Source organism: Phodopus roborovskii, unplaced genomic scaffold (assembly GCF_943737965.1).
Source record: "Phodopus roborovskii unplaced genomic scaffold, PHOROB, whole genome shotgun sequence".
Taxonomy (NCBI): Eukaryota; Metazoa; Chordata; class Mammalia; order Rodentia; family Cricetidae; genus Phodopus; species Phodopus roborovskii.
Genome location: NW_026126433.1, coordinates 6,718,095 through 6,741,036, shown reverse-complemented (window position 1 = coordinate 6,741,036; position 22,942 = coordinate 6,718,095).

Here is a 22,942-nt window from a genome sequence, read left to right as displayed (position 1 = left end):
GACAGAGGCAGGAGGATCTCTGTGAGTTCAAGGCCAGGCTTGTCTACAGAGTGAGTTACAGGATATGTTCCAAAGCAATACAGAGAAAACCTGTCTCAAAAAAAAAAAAAAAAACAGAAAAACAAAAAGAAGAAAAAGTGCCAGACAGAAGAGGACCAGTGATCCTCCTTCCCGAAACTAAATTTTCAGGAATAAAAGGAGATATACACACACAAAATATACTAAGATATAAAAAGGAACACTCAGAAAATGAGAAATCAGTCTTTAAGATTAACAAGAAGACAATTATAATAAAAAAAATCTCAATAGAAATATAATAGACAAATAAAGGGCTTTTCTAAGAAGGAGAAAGGGAGAAAGGAAGAAAAACAGAGAAAGAAAAAGAGGAAGCTAAATGTGAAAAGGGAAAGAGAGCTTAAGAAGGAAATAGAATGAAACAAAATGAGAACATTAATTCAGGAAAAAAGGTAACAAGATTATAAAGATCTCTCTCCTGCATCTCTTTACCTCTGTGTCTCTGTCTCTCTATCTCTGTCTCTCTCTTTCTCTCTCTCTTCCTCCCACCCCCACAACCCAGACTTGCCTCCACCAGATGTAGTCAGGGATGCCACTAAATATATGGCCCTCCTTCTCCCACCTGTCAAGTTCCAAATGCTAGAATTATAGGAATGTGCCACTAGGGTGCTGGGATTCTAGCGACCTGGTAGATTTCCCAGCCATGAAGAAAGAACATAAGAATTGAAAAGCACACAGCTGTAGACTGGAAACACCCACAGGCCTCCTGGGGCATTGTTCCTATCATGAAATTTCAAAAAGCTGGGACAGGGAGAAAATTCTAAAAGGAGAAGGGTGGTATGCATGCAAAAGACACTGTTCAGGATAACATGGAGTTTTTCAAAGAAGAGCAAAACAGCATTAAATAGGCTGAGTATAAGCTCCACAAATAGAAGTAAATATTTCAACCTAATAATATATACTCAGCTGAGCAATGATCAAAGAATGTAAAGAAAAACATTTCGATCAAAAACCATCAAAATCATTATTGTTGCAGAGGTGCTTGTCCCAGCTTGTCATGCTGCCCTTCATCCCCAAATGAGCACACTGATACTATATTAGTTATAAAACTGTTGGCCAGTGACTAGGGCTTATTATTGGTTAGCTCTATCTTAATTATTAACCAATTTCTATTAATCTATGTATTTCTATGTGGTCTTGGCTTACTGGAGAACACCTGGTATGTCCTCTCTTCCATGGCCTGTATGGCAATCCTGTCTCCTGTCTCCTGTCTCCTACATTTCCCAGAAATTTCAACTCCTAGCCCTACCTATACTTCCCTACCTGGTCAACCATCCATTTCATGAACCAATAAGAGAAACATAGATACAGAAGGACAAACCCCCATCACATTCCTCTTCCTTAGGAAACTATTGGAGGAACTGCCTTAGCAAATGAAGATGTAATCTAAGAAAGAGGAAGATACAGGCAGACACCATTATCTATGAGGCAAAAAGGGTTTTCAGGAAAGTGAGTTTCATGAGTAGTTCCCACGGGAAAATTTTACAGTCACTGGAGCTGTGACCCCAAACTAAAGGCATCCTGTCAACTGTGTGAAATCAGAGACTACAGGGTAAAACCACGCAGAAGATGAAAGAGGAGACTGGCCATTTTGTATGGGTGAAATTAATGAGATAATTCCTAGGCATTTGAGAATGGGTGAGTAGGGTTGAGTTATTTACATAGAAGGAAGAAATAGGAGAAAAATAACTGTAGGAAAAAATAATATTATGTAAAAGTGAATATTCTTTGACTTGGCTGCAAACTATATTAAGACTTACAATAATGTAAATATTTGTACAGATTATTTGTATATCTATAATAAGAAATTAATAGTTTGTCAAAAATCAAATTGGGGGATGAGAGTTGGTTGGGTCAGTAACATGATTATAACATGTAAGCTTGAGGACATGAGATTTGAACATAAGCATCTGTATAAAACATGTTGTGGGTCAGAGAGATATGAAGACTTGAATTTGGAAATCCAGCACCTATGTAAGAAACCATGTGTTGTCATACACTTGTAATCATAATTCTGGGGACTAGAAGCAGGATAATGGCTGCGGTTTTGTTAGCCAACTAGCTTACCATGTGATCTATGGGTTTGTGAGAAACCCTTATTCAAAAATTAACATAGAGTATGATTCAGGAAAACATCTGAGGTTTTACACACACACAGAGAGAGAGAGAGAGAGAGAGAGAGAGAGAGAGAGACATGGACATTTACACATCCAGATATCTCACACACACACACACACACACACACACACACACACACACACACACACACACACACAAAGGAAATACTAAACCAAAAAGAAGTGGAGAGTGTAATAAATCGAAAACAGGGAAGTAGGTATAGATTAATTTTGACAGAGAAGAATAGCTGAATGGGATGGTCTGTTCTGTTCAACAGTTCTCTATGTATGAGAAATAAAGAATACTCTAAGGTAAAAGGACAGAGAGGCAAGCTGTTTTGTGTAGGCTTTAATTCTTCTCTGAGCTGATCCCAAAGTTCTGAGAAGAAAGCAATCAGGCCAAATCTGGGGTTCAAATCTTGCAGGCAGAAGTGATACCAAGTGTTAAGACGTTAGGGCAGAAAGAAATATAATCTGTAATAGAGATAATACTAATAAGCAATGGGTAAAATAAGCAGTGGTGGGGATGGGGAGTAGATGAGACACATCCAACTGGGAGGGAAAATATTTGTGATTCAAGACTGTGACATGACTTCAAAGGTTCCAAACCATTTCATACTTGTATTTTATATTATGGTTTTCTCTGTGCTCCCTGCTCCACCTCTTTCACCCATTTAGTCCCATCTATTGTGTACACTATGTGGACTTGAATGTAGTAAACAGAAACAAGTTCTTCTAGCTCACATATCTGAGTCTATTGCATGCTGGGTAATTATCTCATCACTACATATATCATGCCTCCATCCCATGTCTAACTCCTCTGCCTCCTTTTACTTTTCACAATACAAACTTCATCTTGGTTTCCTGAAGTGTGGTAAAGTATAATATGTCACAGTTTTTGTACAATAAAAATGGGTAGAAATGGCAATTAGGCTGGCTGGGCATGATTCTATTATTAGTAAGAAGTATGATTTTTTTTTAGAGTTGAGGGTTAATTGCTAATAACTGTATGCAGTGTTTTCCCCTAAGATGTTTTCTAGGATAGTAATTAACGGAGCAGCTGGGAGAAGAGACATTAACCATTTGTCTTCACAGTAGCCCACACTGCCTCTGCACATGGCTCTTAGTTGCTTGGTAGGTAATCTAAGAGGCAGCAGAAAACATAGGAGACACTATGCTATGGAGAGAAGTGCACCTTAGGACACTGTCTCTTTGAAAGGGCTCTCCCTATTGTAGTGAATAGATCCTGAGAAACACAGAACTTCTTTTAGATAAATGGACTTATTTTTATTTAGATGGCTTTTATGTACATATTGTGTATGGACATGTATCTCCCCATACATAACAAAATCCCATTATGGTGATTGTGCCAGCAACCTGAACACCCCAAATGTGCAGTTGGTTTACCTGTTTACAGAGAAGAGCTGACATAGCTGTTGTTCTGAGAAATGTGATGGCTAAAACCTTAGAAGCTGACTTACCAAGCAGCCTTGTCTTCTCTTCCTTTTACCAGTACTCTGGTCTTTATGGGCCATCTGCCTTCTTGGCTTGGGTGTCCTGGCTTTGCCCTCTTGGTAACTGTTGTTGGTCAATATCTCTGCTTCTATGGCCCCAGACCCAAGACCATATGCAAACTGATACTCAACGCCAGGTTCTGGATGACTTCTGTTCTTACATTGACTCTATCTCAGTCAAATTCTTCACTACATCATTCAAAGAACAGTACATTTTGTGGGTGCAAAGGCATTCATATTCTCTTTCAGGGAGCATTTTAATTAACACATTAAAAAAGTACCTAGACTACAAACAGACACTAAGTACAGGAAAGAACTTAGAAGACAAAGAGAGGCTTTTAGGAAATGGCTAGGTACAAAGAATTCCTTATCATCTTGCCAGCTGGAGTCATGAGCCCACATTGTTCATATGCCATTGCTTGTTTTAAGCCTCTTTAGCCAGAAGCAAGAATTTCTTTTTCTTAAGACTACCCTTTTCTTTAAATCCATAAAAGCCTTGAGTATTTCGTTTTATTTACTGTAATTCCTCAGAAGCCACAAAAACTGGATCTCTGACAAATCAAGCAGGTTGGAGTTTATTTTCTCTCCCCACAAAGAGATCTTAACCCCTTGCTCTGCAGTTGGTGATAGCTCCATATAACTCCTCACAGGCACACAGTGATGTCAGTGGTCACCAGTATGGTTCTCTTGTACAGGCCGCAGACAAACCATGCTCCTGAATGTTAAAGTCTGCAAGTCTTGATGGCCACACAGATCCTGAGTGTTCTAAGACAGATAGGCACTTGTGAAAAACCACGTCACATAAATTAAAGGCTGGATGACTTATCCAGAATCTAAGCCACTGCCTCCACCAATCCTGGAAACAATTTGACAAATCCAGTAGATCCTGAGTACTGGTGGACATAGATCAGCAGTTACCTGTGGTAAAGGCCCTGTAGGAGTATGAGGTGGGAGTCACCAGAGCTAGGCAGAGACCCACGCAGAAGCAGAGTGATAACCAGATGTCTCCATAGGGCCACGTCGTTTTTGGTGTGGAGGTACGAATTCTAGAGGCAGCTGTTTTGTCTAGGACACCTTAACAGAAGACTCAGGTATGATTCCTAGCAAGAAAAAGCTTTAATGAGTTCTTTCTAGCCTACTATTGAACAAGTTCTTAAAATACTCTGCAAGTCACAAATCAAAATATAAACTGAAGTAGAAAGTTTTAGCTCTCACAGTCTAAAGGATGGTGAGTTCTTCACTCACACTCTTTTCCAACAACCTCCTACCAGTCACCAACAATGAAAGGGAAGTAAAAAGCAGCAGTCCCTATTCACTTACCAATGAACTTCATGAAATCCAAGTTTATGGTTTCAAAGTAAATGCAAACATTTACATATTGACTATTTCTCCCACCTCTTTGAGGTGAGGCACATAAACTGGATTTGGTGGCATATGCCTGAAATCTTAACTTTGGGAAGAGAAACTGAGGCAGGAAGTTTGCAGGTTCTAGGACAATCTAACCTGAACCCACTATATAACATCAACAGTATCCTTTATATCTTTTTATATCATTCATAGCTTTCAGAACTCCTGAGAGTGTTTGGTGAGGTTCTATTGCATATGTAAATTGTTTTAACTAAAACTAAATTTTCTAAGAGTTAACTTATGAAACTATATAACCAATGAGCCTTGTGTATTGTGGTTAACACCTTGGCAGAGAGAGAAAGAGAGGAAAAGACAGAGAGAGAGAGAGAGAAAGAGAGAGAGAGTCTTTGGTCTTTGGTTGAAATATAAACACCATCCTACCTACAAAATTAATCAAGGACAAGTGTTGGAATGTGGCAAATCCTTTGAAAGCAAGAAGACATATTAAGGTTTTTCTGTAATTCAGGAGCCTCATCTGCCAATACAGCAGAGAAAGTAGAAATTACACGACATTAAGGCTTGTCTTGGACCAATTATAGAATGAGAATGAGGCACTCATGGAACGGTTCCAGGATAAGTTTCAAATCATCTTGAATCCAGCTATTTGGTCCTTATTAGGGCTTCGGGGGACAGCCAAGAATTACATTTAATTCATTATCTTGTTCTGGAAATGCTACTGAGGCTGCTGCACAAATTGAAAGCAGCATTTACACAACCTAATACCTATGGTATCTTTCCAATTTATCTTCCAGGCATTATCACCTCCCACTGTGCCTCCTTGAATGTTTGACATGTGCTCTGAATTCTCATTTTATAGGATGATAGCTACTCACCCTGAAGAGAACAGTGAAGAAAATGGCCCTACATTAAAGTGCTGGGAATGCTACCTGAAATACATTTTAAAAGATTTGAAAATAGCTCCACTACTGTGGTAGAAAGTGTGTTATGATCTTGCCTTCTAGGGACTCCATTCTTCCTAGGTTAAAGTTAGGTTTTGTTGGCTTAATTCTTTGGCATTTGACTGGTGTCCATCAAACAGGTACAAATACACAGTGTAATGATTATCACACACTACCCCCCACTAGTGAGACATTCAAGGCAACTGGTTTTTATTTGTCATTGTTCTTTCAGAGTATATTTGTCTTTGTGATATGACAGTAAATGTAATGTGGGAATTCAATACTGGACAATGTTCTCTTAGGAAAAGTGGAGGGATGAAACAGGAAGAAATGTTGCCTACATGCAGAGTGACTTCTAATAATTTATTGATCTCACTGTTTAGCATCCCCTTCTGGAGTAAGTGTTAACAAAACACTGTGAGGATATGAAATCCCAGAGTACTTTATGTGGCTAGATACTGGTGACAGAATAACGTATTGACACACAAATTTCCAACAATGGCACATCAAGTGGTTGTATTAAAGCTTTATATTGATGTAAAATCTCTCTTCTGAAAAGCATAGAGTACTTCCATTGAGATTATTAACAAGTAGGCACTGCATAGAGCCTGAGAGCACAGTTTGTTGAACTGAGATAAAACCTGAAGTTTCCTGCTTCCCAATCTAGTATTGCAAAGACGTAATCAATAGATGTCTTTTAAGCTCACAAAAGTGCCAAAAATTATCCATTCTGTCTGTAAAAGATTTAGAATGGGTTATATTTTAGAAAAGCTTATAAGACATCTAGTATAAATTTAAAAATCAATTGTATAACAATTCAAGTGACTTTATTTTTCAGTGATGGATTGAAATCTGTTTTGGCATCCCAGTGAAAAATAACACGAATATTAAAGAAATATCAATAAAATAGATATTTTCTAGTCACTATGCAAAATATTCTAAAAATGAAGCATACCCTTTATTAATTCAAAATATTTCACTGGATGTTTAATCTCGGGTAATTTCACCAGTTTTTAAAACAAGTGTAAAGATTCACTGTATTGAGAAATAGTCAGCAAACTTCAAAATATTTATCAAATAAAATCAGTTATTTCCATTATGGATATATATATATATATATATATATATATATATATATATATATATGTATATAGATAGATTAGATATATGCACAAATATAAAATATTTTTCCTATAATAATATTTTTAGACTTTGACTTAGGAATATATGGTTTCTATTATAACTTTTGTCACTAGCTATAATTAATGTATCAACAATAGATGTAAAAAGATAAACACTCCCTGGGGCACAAAGGAAGGGGAAGCTTACTGTTTGAAAATCAAAGGACACAGGTGAGGGCTTCAGCAGTTTTTCTGAGTTACCTCTAAACATCATGTGAATTGAGGCCTAACCACTGTATGCCCCTTCTCTGTTCTGCTTAGACATATCTTCTCTTATGTACTACTCAGCCACGTGTTCTTTGGAGACACACAAAGCATGGGGGAGGAAGCCCCTTTCCTGCAGGAGCAGTTCTCATATCTCACTGAAATTTCCTGGGGGCTCTTGAGCATACTTTCTTTCCATCACTTCTGACAAGATGCCTGGTGGTTTAAATAATACCTACCATTAGAACTCTCTTGGGGTTTAAATGAAATTATTGCAAAGAGACCTAGGACAAAGGTTTCAAGATACAGGCATAGATAAAAGATTTCTGTCTAGACCCTACTATCTCAGGAAGTAACAAGTTACAACATGGGAGAAAAATCTTTGCTAGCTGTTCGCCTATAGGATTTTAATACCAAGAGTATATGAAGAACTAAAATAAATGAACACACATAAAAAAACAAGAAATAGTACAAGAAATGAGCAGATTAACTGAACTTTTTTTGAAGTAATCAATACACATTTATGACTAATATATGAGAAGGAGTTCAACATTCTTGACAATCAGGGGAAAGCAAATTAAAATGACATGGAGACTCTAACTCACCCCCATCAGAATGGCCACCATCAAGGAAAAGGAAAAGAAACAACTCTTATTGTCAAGGGTGAGAGGAAAGTGCATTCCATATCCATGTTTATGATGCCAAAATTCAAGACAACCAAGTCATGGGATCAGCCTAGGTTCCACTGACAGATGAGAAGATAGGGAAAATGTAGTATTATATTTAAGTGGATATTACTAAGCCACATGGAGGAATGAATACATGTTATTTTCAGGAAAATTAGATTATCATGTTAAGCAAAATAAGCCAGACTCAGAAAGACCAATACCAACATTTTTTTTCTATCATGCAATATCTAAACTTAAAAAAAAAGACACTAAAGATGAAAGTGAAAAAAACATTCAAAAACAAGCAAAGTGCTAGTAGCAACTGAGAGGAGAGACAGGGGAAGGTGATGGGGTTTATGAAAATGTCATAATGAAACTCATTATTTTATACATTTAATATATACTAATAAGAAATACGAAAACATTGCAAGAGAGGGAAAAATGTCTATATTTCCCTCCAAGTTACATGGCTCTGGTCTAGCAGAATCATGAGACATCTTTTCTTGTTGAGCACATACCCATGCTCTCTTTCATTTGGAACATTCTTATGTTTGGTTAATAACCTCACTGTTTGCTGCTGTTAAGGGAACTGAAGTACCATTAACACATATTAAAGTACCATTGATTCCATTAGTGCTGACAAGCACTAAATCCCAATTTCTTTTAAATAAGCATTAAAACAAATGCAGATGTCCTTTATTAACAAGCAACATGCTGAGCAACCCTTATTGCAACTACTTAATATATGAGAAATGTCTTAAGAACTAAGTTAGAATCTCATGGAGCCAAGATGCCAGGAGTTGTGCACAATGAAGGACAAGCAATAGAATAAATATGAATTTTCTTCACACTCAAGGGCCTATGAAGATGACATTTAAATCACTTCTATTAGAATAATAACCAGTAATATTCTTGTGCTTCTGGAGTAAAATTGGATGTGAGGTGCAGGTTATACAGTTACCAGGACTATGATGAACAGTAAACTTGGACCTAGGAGGGGGGACAAATGGACAGGTCTCAGTTGTGTAGCAGCGTTTATCCTTGCCACTATATTTGTGTTAGTGGCCATACCCCTTTTGACACAGCTTCAGGTTCAGACAGAACCTGAAGGAGGGTGGCATGAGGCAGGGCTCATTCTTGCACCCTTTCCCTCTTGGGTTGCAGATTGGATCAGAAGGGCAGAGAAAGGCTGCAGAGGTTCTCTATTATTATTTGTATAAGTTGTTACAAAATAGAACACCCACTTATCATTTGTCTTGGGTCTAGTGAACTCATTATCACCTACCTTCACAGATTGGCTTCCACTCTTTGGCATCTGCATATAGTTCCTGAAATAAGGTGCTTTCAGACATTTGGGACATTTAACTAGTGATAGTTGCAAAGAGAAGCCAGTTAGGTGCCTGAGAACCTGGCCCTCTTAAAAAGTGGGATCCATTCTAGGGACCTCTTCAAGAACAAGTTTCACTGTGTTTCTGTTAATTTCAACCCTGAGAACTATTTTAATTCTTCTTTCCTATTTTTCATTTCTTCTTTGCCTATTTCAGTGTGAATTTTTCTACTTTTACATATTCCTTTTAATGTATTTTTAATAATACTTAAAATTAGAATGAAGACATCAAAGGCAAATGTGGCAAACATTAGCTTGGTTGACACTTATGTTGCAGAACCTAGAAGAGCATCTATTACATAGCAGACTATAAATACTTGTTGAATAAAAAAGATGGCAGATGACACATAGGAAGCAAATAAGTTGGCAGATTGACTGATAAAGAGTTGTAAACAGCTTGGGAAAGAAGGAAAGGGACCAGAGTAGCCTCAGACAGGGTAAGGTACACATTAATGTCATGACCCCCCCCAAATGCCTCTACTAGATAATTGCTCATATACTCACATGTCACTATTGTATGGAAGCAGAAGTGTGGCTAGAGTTCACTCTTTACTAAATTACGTCACTAAAAATACTATTGTAGATAACTCACTTCCTGGTGACTCAGATAAATGCTATATGTATAAAAGAGTGGGAGAATAGGATGTGAGGTTTAGCATCTAGTTCACAATACCACATTTTGCACATCTTTTTTTTTAATTTTATATAACCAAGTCCATTTAAATGAAAACAAACATTTATAGACAATATTTGGAATTTGGACGTCGTTCTTTCCAAACTACATCCTGCTGGTAAGGGGCGCTGTCATGGGGGATTCGAAGAAGATTCAGATATCCTGGCTGTACTCTGTAAGGCTGCTTTGTCCAGCTGTTTTGAATGTAGGATCACCTGGTACTCTGTTTCAGGTGGTCTGGCTTGATCAATCCACATTGGTCTGGAAGGAATCCACATATTTTCATTTTCTGTGGAAATAAAAATAGAAACCCTTTTCCCCATTAACTTGTCCTTGAACTTAAATTTTGGAGTCAAAGCATTTTTTTTATTTAATTTATTATTTTACATGTAGATCCCAGTTCCTTTCCCTTCCTCCATCCCTCCCTTCCTCCCTCGCTCCTTCACTCCCTTTTACCCTCTCTGCCCTCTCACATGCACTCTAACCACCCTCCCCTCCCATCCCCCCACCCCAATTCCATATGTAGGGGAATGCCATCCAGTTGGGGTCATATAGATCTGATAGGTCATGTGAAGTAGGGACTAGGGCTTCTCTCCCATCTCTAGATTAAGGCAGTTATCCCTCCATGGGGGATGTGTTCCCAAAGTCCTTTTGTGCACCAGGGATACATCCTGGCTCCACTGTCTGAGGTCCCTTAGACTGCTCAGACCTTCTGGCTGAGACCCACATTCAGGGGGGCCTGAGTCAGTCCCATGCTGGCTTCCCAGCTATCAGTCCGGTGGCCCGTTAGCTCTTCCTTGTTCAGGTAAGCTCTCTATGTGTTTCTGCTGCCTGTTCTTGTCCTCTACATCTGCATCTGGGTTCTACTTTGACTCAGTGTTTATGTATGGTAGTTTGTTCCTGTTTCCAACAGGCATTAGTTGAGGGCTCCATGGATAAGTTAGTTGTTGATCTCACTCTCTAGGAAGGGCATTTATGGTAGCCTTTCCACAGAAGTTCAAATTGTTAGTTGGCAGCAGTCTTGTAGTTCTCTAGACCTTTCTTTGTGTTCAATTTTATCTTCAAACCAATATTGGCTCCCTCTTTTATGTTCTCTCTCTGTCTCTGTCTCTCTCTCTCTCTTTACTGTCTTCTATTCCTAACCAGGCTCAGTCCTCCTGGTCGCACATGTTTTCCTTTCCTCCCCCTCGTTTTCTCCTACTTCTCTCTCCATTCCCTGAGCTCTGGGGGACTTATCCCTTCCTGTTTGGTGAGGGACTTTATATGAATCTCTTAGAACACACCTTGTATCCTAGTTTCTCTGGTAGTGTGAATTATAGGCTGGTGATCCTTTGGTCTAGGTCTAAAATCCATATATGAGTGAGTACACAGTGTGTTCCTATTTTTGTGACTGGGTTACCTCATTCAGGATGGTTTCTTCAAGTGCCATCCACTTGCCAGAAAATTTCAAGATACCATTATTTTTTTTTCTGCAGAGTAGTATTCCATTGTGTACATGTGCCACATCTTCATTAACAATTATTCAATTGAGGGACATCTAGGTTGATTTCAGGTTCTTGATATTGCAAATAGTGCTGCTATGAACATAGTTGAACAGATGTCTTTGTTGCATGGATGTGAATCCTTTGGGTATATGCCTAAGAGGGGGATTGCCAGGTCCTGTGGTAAACTAATTACCATTTTCCTGAGGAACCACCATACTGATCTCCAAAATGGCTGTATGAGTTTGCACTCCCACCAGCAGTGGAGGAGTGTTCCTCTTTCTCCACATCCTCTCCAACATGAGTCATCATTGGTGTTTCTAATTGTAGCCATTCTGGCAGGTGTAAGATGTTACCTCAAAGTTGTTTTGATTTGCATTTCCATGATAGCTAAGGATGTGGAGCATTTTCTTAAGTTTCTTTCAGACTTTTTGATTTCCTCTATTGAGAATTCTTTCTTCAGTTCTGTACCCCATCTTTTAATAGGGTTATTTGGTGTTTTGTTGACTAGTTTTTGAGTTCTTTGTATATTTTGGAGATCAGTCCTTTGTCGGATATAGGATTGGTGAAAATCTTTTCCCAGTCTGTGGGCTGCCACTTGGTCTTGTCCACTGTGTCCTTTGCCTTACAGAAGCTTCTAAGTTTGAAGAGGTCCCATTTATTAATTGTTTCTTTCAGTGTCTGTGCCCCTGGAGTTATGTTCAAGAAGCGGTCTCCTATACCAATTTGTTCAAGGGTACCTCCTACTTTCTCTTCTAAGAGGTTCAGTGTGGCTGGATTGATGTTGAGGTCTTTGATTCATTTGGACTTGAGTTTTGTGCATGGCGACAGACATGGGTCTATCTGCAGTCTTCTACACACCCTCATCCAATTGTGCCAGCACCATTTGTTGAAGATGCTGTCTTCGCCCCATTGTATAATTTTAGCTATTTTGTCGAAAATCAGGTATTCATAGGTGTGTGGGTTAATATCAGGATTTTCAATTCGATTCCATTGTTCTACCTGCCTATTTTTATGCCAATACCAGGCTGTTTTGAGAACTATAGCTCTGTAGTAGAGCTTAAAGTCAGGGATGGTGATGCCTCCTGAAGTTCTTTTATTGTATAAGGATGTTTTGGCTATCCTGGTTCTTTTGTTTTTCCATATAAAGTTGATTATTATCCTTTCTAGGTCAGTGAAAAATTGTGCTGGGATTTTAATGAGGATTGCATTGAATCTGTAGATGGCTTTTGGCAAGATTGCCATTTTTACTATGTTTCTCCTACCTATCCAAGAGCATGGGAGATCTTTCCATTTTCTAGTATCTTCTGTAATTCTTTCTTTAGAGCCACAAAGTTCTTGTTATATAGGTCTTTTACTTGTTTGGTAAGCATTACACCAAGATACTTTATGTTGCTTGTGGCTATTGTAAAGGGTGATGTTTCTCTGATTTCTTTCTCTGTCTCTTTGTCTTCTGAAAAAAGTAGGGCTACTGATTTTTTTTTTTTGAGTTTATCTTGTATCCTGCTAGTTTGCTGAACGTGTTTACAGCTGTAGGAGTTCCCTGGTAGAGTTTATTGGGTCGCTTATGTAAACTATTTTATCATCTGCAAATAGAGACAGTTTGACTTCTTCCTTTCCAATTTGGATCCCCTTGATCTCCTTTTGTTGTCTTATATCATTAGCTAGAAATTCCAGTACGATATTGAAGAGATATGGAGAGAGAGGACAGCCTTGCCTTGTTCCTGATTTTAGAGGAATTGGCTTAAGTTTCTCTCCATTCAGTTTGATGTTGGCAGTTGGTTTGCTGTATATTGCTCTTATTATGTTTAGGTATGTTCCTGTTATCCCTGACCTCTCCAAGACCTTTTCATGAAAGGGTGTTGAATTTTGTTGAAGGCTTTTTCTGCATCTAGGGAGATAATCATATGGTTTTTCTTTTTCTGTTTGTTTATATGGTGGATCACGTTGATAGATTTTCATATGTTAAACCATCCCTGCATTCCAGAGATGAAGCCTACTTGGTCATGGTGGATGATTTCTCTGATGTATTCTTGAATTCGGTTTGCCAGTATTTTATTGAGCATTTTTGCATCGATGTTCATCAGGGATATTGGTCTCTGTAGTTTTCTTTCTTAGTTGTGTCTTTGTGAAGCTTGGGTACCAAGGTTATTGTGGCCTCATAAAAAGAGTTTGGAAATGAACCTTCTGTTTCTATATTGTGGAACAGTTTAAGGAGTAGTGGTATTAGTTCTTCCTTGAATGTCTGGTAGAATTCTGCACTGAAGCCATCTGGCCCTAGAATTTTTTTGGTTGGAAGGCTTTCGATGACTGCTTCTATTTCATCGCAGGTTATAGGTCTATTTAAATTGTTTGTCTGTTCTTGATTTAATTTTGGTAAGTGAGAGGTATCCAGAAATTTGTACATTTCCTTTGAATTTTCAATTTTTGTGGAATACAGATTTTCAAAGAATGACCTGAAAATTGTCTGGATTTCCTCTGTGTCCGTTGTTATATTCCCCTTTTTGTTTCTGATTTTTTAAATTTGCATATTCTCTCTCTGCTTTTTCATTAATTTGGATAAAGGTTTGTCTATCTTATTGATTTTCTCAAAAAACCAACTCTTCGTTGCATTGATTTTTTTGTATTGTTTTCCTGGTTTCTATTTTGTTGATTTCATCCCTCAAGTTGATTATTTCCTGGTGTCTACTCCTACGGGGTGAGTTCACTTCTCTCTGTTCTAAGGCTTTCAGTTGTGCTGTTAATTCTCTTATGTGATTATCCTCTGTTTTCTTCATATGGGCACTTAGTGTAATGAACTTCCCTTGTAGCACTGCTTTCAAGGTGTCCCATAAGTTCAGGTATGTTGTGTCCTTATTCTTGTTGAATATTAGAAAGTCCTTAATTTCTTTCTTTATTTCTTCTTTGACACAGGAGTGGTGCAATTGCACATTGTTCAGTTTCCATGAGTTTGCAGGTTTTCTACTATTTGTGTTGTTGTTGAATTCCAATTTTAAGGCATGGTGATCCGATAAGATACAGGGAACTATTCTCCAATTCTCTTGTATCATTGAGGTTTGTAATGCCACCTAGTATGTGTTCAATTTTAGAGAAGGTTCCATGTGGAGCAGAGAAGAAGTTATATTCTTTTGTCTTTGGATGGAATGTTCTATAGATGTCTGTTAACCCCAGTTGAGACATAACTTCTGTTAGTTCTTTTGTTTCTTTGTTGAGTTTCTGATTTGTGGTACTGTCTAGTGTTGAGAGTGGTATATTGAAGTCTCCCACTATAAGTTTGTGAGGTTTTATATGAGGTTTGAGTTTTAGTAGTGTTTCTTTTACAAACATGGGTGACTTTTATTAGGGGAATAGATGTTCAGAACTGAGACTTTGTCTTGATGGATTTCTCCTACAATGAATATGAAATGACCGTCTTCATCTCTTTTGATTAATTTTGGTTTGAAGTCTAACTTGTTAGATATCAGGATAGCTATGCCTGCTTGCTTCTTATTTCCATTTGATTGGAAAATCTTTTCCCAACCCTTTACCCTGAGGTAATGTCTATCTTTGAAGCTTAGATGTGTTTCTTGTATGTAGCAGAAGGATGGATTCTGCCTTCATATCCATTCTGTTAGCCTGTGTCTTTTTATAGGTGAGTTAAGTCTTTTTATAGGTGAGTTTATAGGTGAGTTATAAGGTGAGTTGAGGGTGAGTAAGGACCATTGATTGTTATGCTTGTTTGATTTAGGTTTGTTGCTGGCAGTGGTATTGTGAATATATTAGTTCTGATTTACCCTTGGTTTCTGGTGTAGTTGGATTATCTGTTGCCTACATTTTTGTGGGCATAGTTACCTTCCTTGAGATGGAGTTTTCCTTCCAATACTTTCTGTAGGGCTGGATTTGTAGATAGGTATTGGGAAAATCTGTTTTTGTCATTAAATATCTTGTTCTCTCCATCTATAGTGATTGAGAGTTTTGCTGGATATAGTAGCCCAGGCTGGCATCCGTGTTCTCTTAATACTTTTAGAACATCTATCCAGGACGTTCTGGCCTTGAGGGTTTCCATGGAGAAGTCAGGTGTAATTTTGATAGGTCTGCCTTTATATGTTACCTGTCCTTTTTCCTTCGCTGCTCTTAATATTCTTTCTTTATTCTGTATGCTAGGTGTTTTGATTATTATATGCCGAGGGGTCTTTTTCTTTTGGTCCAGCCTATTTGGGGTTCGGTATGCTTCTTGTACTTTCATGGGCATGTCCTTCTTCAGATTTGGAAAGTTTTCCTCGATGATTTTGTTGAATATGTTTTTGGCACCTTTGAGCTGGGCTTCCTCACCTTCCTCTTTACCTATTATTCTTAGGTTTGGCCTTTTCATGGTGTACCACATTTCCTGGATGTTTTGTGTTAAGGATTTGTTGGATTTATGAATTTCTTTGGTCGATGAATCTATTTCTTCTAGTTTATCTTCTGAGCCTGAGATTCTCTCTTCCATCTCTTGAATTCTGTTGGTTATGCTTGTGTCTCTAGTTCCCGATTTTTTGCCCAGTTTTTCTATTTCCAGCATTCCTTCGGTTTTTGTTGCCTTTATTTTCTCTATTTCACTTTTCAAGTCTTGAACCGTTTCCTTCACCTGCTTAATTGTTTTTTCTTGGCTTTCTGTACTTTCCTTAAGGAATTTGTTCATTTCTTCCACTTTTTGTTTGTTTTTTCCCTCCATTTATTTAAGGGATTTTCTCACATCTTCTTTGAGGGCCTCTATCATTTTTATGATGGTAATTTTTAATTCGTTCCCTTCTGTTTCCTCTGCTTTGTTGTTGTGTTTCCTTCTAGTTGGTGTAGATACCCTAGATTCTGGTGGTGTCATGCTTGTGTTTCTGTTGTTAGGTGTTTTCTTGTATTGCCGTCTTCCCATAGCTTCTTCCAGTAGGCGTTGGTTGTGTCTCCCCTTCGCTCTATGGTACTTCCGCAGTGGGCTTATGTGGGTCAGAGATTCAATATCTGTAGCTCTGAGTGGTCCAAGCTCTATAGGAGGTTTCTCTGCAGACAGGGACCCAGGGATGGGGTCAAGGATGAGGATCCAGTAGAAGATGCCACTAGCCAATGGCTCTAGCCAATGGCTGGCAGAAGAATACAAAGGCTGAGCTGAAACTTGGGAAGTTTCTGCAGGATAGTCTGATATCACTGGAAACTGGGACTCTCTAGCTGAGGCCTTTTTCTTTAGCAGAAGCCCAGATTTGGGGGTCAAGGATCTTGCTGGCAAGAACTCAGAGTAGACCTGCAGAGATAGGCGGATCTCTGGGAGGGGCCCAGGACTCCAGCAGAGGACTGGAGGTGGGGTCAGAGACCAAGCAGGTGGAAATTACAGATGGTCTTACGTGGATAGTCAGGTCTCCTTTGTTCATAGTTGCTCCGAGAAGTCTCCGAAGTAGGGTGGACTGTTGGCTCCACCCTCTGTCCCAGTGCTTAACCAGAGTGTCAGGTCCGTGGGTAGGGTAGGGCACAGGGTAGGGGAGGACAGGCTCATGGTGGGGATGGGTTGGGGTGTATCAGAGCTCCAAGGGTGCTCTTGATGGGAACAGGAGACAGGAGCAGCAGGGTCAGGGGCCAACCCAGGGAGTTTGGGCCGGGGTGGGGTGGGGAGTGGTTGTAGGGGACAGGCAGCCCCGATTGGGCCCAGACTCACCTCTAGCCAATAGCTGGCAGAAGAGGACAAAGGCTGAGCTGAAACTTGGGAAGGTTTTGCAGGATAGTCAGATCTCACTGGAAACTGGAACTCTCTAGCTGAGGCCTCTTTCTTTAGCAGAGGCCCGGATTTGGGGGTCAAGGATCTTGCTGGCAGGAACTCAGAATGGACCCGCAGAGATAGCCATTTTGCACATCTTGCAGTCAACTCTTTCAGGAAACTTGGGTGTCACCTTACTAAAACTCCTTTAGCAAGCCCATCTCCAGACACTCCTCTTGAGCCTATCATGGTTGTCAGAATCTCTCTGCCCTCTTGAAGAACTTTTGAAAACCTCGTGAGCATGCTCTCATTAGGAAAAACAGTGGCACACTATATTTAACATGTATGGATATTCTGAAACATGTTACTGTTGGACAAGAGTCTTGGAAGCTGAAGCATACTACTGAATTTTTAGAACATCTTTTTCATCTGTCAATATCTTAGCCAGGTGTGATATTTGCATGGCTCCTCAAGTTCTAATTTCTTCTCTGGGGCATAAAATCTTCAAATACTATATTGAATAGACATGGAGAATGTACACAGCCTTGCCATTTCCCTGATTTTAGTGGCATTGCGTCAAGTTTCTCTCAATTTAGTTTGATGTTGGCTATTGACTTTCTGTAAACTGCTTTTATTATGTTTAGGTATGTCCCTTGTATGCCTGATCTTTTCAAGACTATTATCATGAAGAGGGCTTGGATTTTGTCAAAGGCTTTTTCAGCATCTAATTAGATGAGCATGTGGTTTGTTTGTTTGTTTTTTTTTTTTTTCTTTCAGATTGTTTATATGGTGGATTACATTGACAGGTTTTAAGATGTTGAACCATGCCTGCATCTCTGGAATGAAGCTCACTTGAATACAGTGAATGATCTTTTTGATATCTTCTTAGGTTCAGTTTACCAGTATTTTATTGAATATTTGTTGTGACAATGTTCATGAGAAAAATGTTCGTTGGTCTGTAATTTTCATTCTTTGTTGAGTCTTTGTGTGGTATCAGGGTGACTGTGACATCATAACACAAAATTGGCAATGTTCCTTCTGTTTCTGTTTTGTGAAGAAATTTGGGGAGTATTGAATAATTTAAAGCTGTAGCTATAACAATAATTTAGCTAAAGGAGACCAAATGGATATACATTGGAAAGGAAGTATCTACTAGATACTTCCTACAGTTTATAAACACCTTCACCAAAGTGGCTGGATACAAAATTAAATTTAAAAAGAAAAGATCAGTTGCCACCCTATGTAGATGATAACTGTCTTAGAAAGAAATTAGGGAAACAACGACCTTTCTAGTAGCCACAAATAATGTAAAATATCTTGGTGTAACTCTAACCAAGTGAGTGAAAAACCTGTATGACAAGAACTTCAAATCTTTGAACTAATTAGAGAAAATATCGGAAGATGGAACAATTTCCTGTGCTCATGGATTGGTAGGATTTATGTAGTAAAAATGGGCACTTGATCAATCTACAGGTTCAACACAATTCCCATAAAAATTCCAATGCAGTTATATTTTGATTTTTTTGAAACAGTTTCTCTGTTACAATTCTGGCTGTCCTAGAACTCACTTGGTAGACCAGGTTGGCCTGGAACTCACTGAGATCTGCCCTCCTCTGCCTCCCAAGTGCTGGGATTAAAGGTATGTGCCTCCATTACCTGGAATTCCAACACAATTTTTTACAGATCTTGAAAAAATTACTCAACTGTCATGGAAAAAATACCAAAGAAAACAGCATAGCTAAAACAATCCTATATAAGAAAAGAACTTCCAGAGGTAATGCCATCCCTGATTTCAGGATGTACTTAGAGAAATAGTAGTTAAAAATCACATGGTATTGGCATAAAAACAGACAAGTTGATTAATGGAATTGAATTGAAGACCCAAAAAAATACATCAACATACCTATGAACACTTGATATTTGACAAAGAAGCCAAAATTATACAATGGAAAAGAGAAAACATCTTCAACAAATGGTACTGGTCTGGCTGGATATGGACATATAGAAGAATGCAAATAGATTCATGTCTATCATCGTGCACAAAACTCAAGTTCAAGTGGATCAAAGACCTCAACATAAATCCAGATACACTGAACCTGATAGAGGAGAACGTAGGAAATTGCCTTGAATGAATGAATCACAGGAGATAATTTCCTCAACAGAACCCAATAGCCCAGGCACTATGATCAATTAACAATTAATAAATGGGACCTCATGAAAATGAAAGTTAAAGGTCACCACCATAAGGATAAGACACAAAATGGGAAAAGATTTTTACCATCCCATATCTGACAAAGGACTGATATCCAAAATATAAAAACACTAAAGAAACTAGACATCAACAAACAAAATAATCAAATTAAAAATGGCATACAAATTGAGACAAAATTTCAATAGAGAATTTCAAATGGCCAACACTTAAAGAAATGTTCAGTATCTTTAGCCATTGGGGAAATGCAAATCAAAGGACTGAGATTCTATCTTAACCTGTCAGAATGGCTAAGATCATAAAAAGAAGTGACAGGTCATACTAGAAATGATGTGGAGCAAGGGGAACACTCTTGCATAGCTGGTGTGAATGCAAATTTAAACAGCCACTTTGGAAATCAATAGGGTAGTTTCTCAGAAAATTGGTAATCTATCTGCCTCAAGATCCAGCTAAGCATTTACTCAAAGGATGGCCTATCCTACCACAGGGGCACTTGCTCAACCATGTTCATATCAGCTTAATAGCTATAGCCAGAAACTGGAAACAACCTAGATGTTCCTCAACAGAAGAATGAAAAAAGAAAATGGATACATTTACACAATGGAGTATTGCTCAGCTGTTAAAAACAATGGCATTGTCAGGCAGTGATAGCACATACCTTTCTTTAATCCAAGCAATCAGAAGACAGAGGCAGGCAGATCTCTGTCAGTTCAAGGCTAGTCTTGTCTACACAGTGAGTTCCAGAACAGGCTCCAAAAAGCTACACAGAGAAACACTGTCTCAAAAAACAAATAACAAAAACCAACACAAAACAAAACAATGACACCTTGAAATTTGCAGACAAAAAGAAGGAACTAGGAAATAAAAACATCCTGAGTGAGATAACCCAGATCCAGAAAGACAAACATGGTGTATACTCACTTATAAGTGGATATTAGCCCTAAAGTAAATGATAATCATGCTACAATTCACAAACTCAAAAAAGCTATTTAATAAGGAAGGCTCAAGATCGGAAGGTAGGATGGGACACATGAATCTCATCTTGAAGGGGAATAGAATATACATCACAGGTGGGTGATGACCAGGTCTGGATATGGGTTTGGCATGGGAATAGGATGGATCAGGTCAGAGGAAGATGGAGGGAGAGAGTACTGGGAAAGACAACTGGAATCATGGGCATCTTGGAAACAAGCTAGAAGCCTAGTACAATGGCAACTCCCAAGAATCTATGAGGGTGACTCTACCTAAGCCGTCTAGCAATGGGAGATATGGAGCCTGGACCAACCATCTTTTGTAATCTGGCAAGACTTCCAGTGAATGTATTGAGACAAAAATCCAGCAACAAAACCTTTGACATACAATTTTTCCTGCCTATAAGATGTTCTAGGTTAAATGTGGTGCAGAAATTATTTGAGTGGCTAATCAATGACTGATCTGACTTGACAGAGCTCACCTCTGACATGGTTCAGAAGTCCAGAACCTGGAGGTTCATCCCAGAGACCTAGGATAGACACAAATCTGAATGGCAAAAAGTGTCAATTAAATAATTCTTAATGATATTCTTCTATAGTTATTGGGTCTAATGCAGGCCCTCTACATATATGTTACTACAGGGTAGCTTGCTCTTCTGTGGGTCTCCTAACAGTGGGAAGAGGGACTGTCTCTGAGTCTGTTGCCTGCTTCTAGGACCCTTTCCTCCTACAGGGTTGCTTCTTCCAGCCTTAATAGGACAGATATTGCCTAGTCTCACTGAAATTTGATATGCTGGTTTATATTCCTTTAAGGAAGAGAAATAGAGGAGGAGAAGATGTGTGGTGGGGTTGTGAAGGGACTAGGAGGAGAGGAGGGAGGGGAAACTGCAGTTGGGATGTAAAAAGAAAAAAATAAATCAATAAAATCAATAAAAGTTAAATAAAATTGTAAAATAATTCACCAAATACATTCATTAATGAATTTTTTTAAATATTAATTCCAAGTTATTGTGGTATCAGAAAAAATAGAGTTCATAAACTTTCAGAGAAGGGTGAGCAACAGACTAGATGTACCCTGCTCCAACTTCCTTGATTTTTAATGATTAACACATAACAACACCTCTATCTTTTTGCTATAACTTTAGATAGAGAATGCAGAGATATCCAGGGTTTGCCTATGTACCTGATTTCTAGGACCAAGATGTTTTTGTGAAGCTTTTTTTTTCCCTGTGTATCTGCATGTGTCTTTCTATCCCTCTGAAGGGACAGGGAAAGGCTCTAAATGAATTCTCAGTGGGATCTCTCTATTATATTTTATCTGTTTTTAATCCCCCATTGGTTGTTGTTTAGTTTGGTTTTTTTTGTTTTTTTTTTTTGTTTTTTTTTTTTTTGTTTGTTTGCTTGTTTTTGTTTTTTTGGTAAATAAGCAAATCTAAAAAAATATCTCAAAATAGAATCAATACAGAAGTCACATTTCAGAGGCATGCTCTTTCTTGGGGAAATTTTCCTGCTCTCTGTATTGGTTAGTTGCTTGTAGCCTCATGGGTCTTTACACTCTACTTTGGCATGCCCATTGGTTTCATAATTGGCCAGCTCATGTTTAGGCAGTCATGTTGATGAGACTTCATGGGTGAAGCTTTTGACATTCCTACGAGACACAATCTCACAGCAAACTTCCTGATCTTCTGGGTTGTACAGTCTCCCTGCCTCCTCTTCTAAAACGATTCCTGAGCATGTCAGTTGATTAGCCAATAAGAAGTGTTCAGCCCTGAAAACATACATATGAGTGACTTTATACAGACTGAGTAGGTTGTACTTATGTACTTGGGAAGATGTTACATACATCTATGTATGTCACAACAATTCATGAAAAGGGAGGCTATGAATTTGAAAAAGAGCAAGAGGTATATGGGAAGGTTTGGAGGGAGGAAAGGGAAAGTAAAGAATAAATGAGGTAGTTATAATCTCAAAATAGAAATAAAATATGTCAGAGACATGTATTAAAATTCTCATTTGACTTATAATAAATTGGCTTTTGCAATTACTGATAATTCAAGCCTGCTCAGACTACATCTTAGTTTTCCTGAGATTCAAAGTATCACTTTTTCAGGTCCTCTACCTGAACATTCTGGTATAAAATGTCTTATTTAACAGAATGAACATCTGGAAGCCTGTACCACACAGCTGACATTTTTACTTGGCATTTGATGAGTGCTGTTACTTACTGTATTTACCGCACCAGAGTCCTGTCATGCACTTGAAAGAATCAGTCTATCAAAATAGATTAGAGATAGGGCATTCCTATTCTGCAAAGTTCATTTGATTTCCAATAAAATAAAAGGAATTTCAGCTTTATGAAATGTCCTTGCAAATGCTGAGATCATTATAAATGGGAGTATGTTGAGGCAATGGCTCTTCTAATCATATACAGTTGGTGGGGAAAAGGTAGATTATAAAG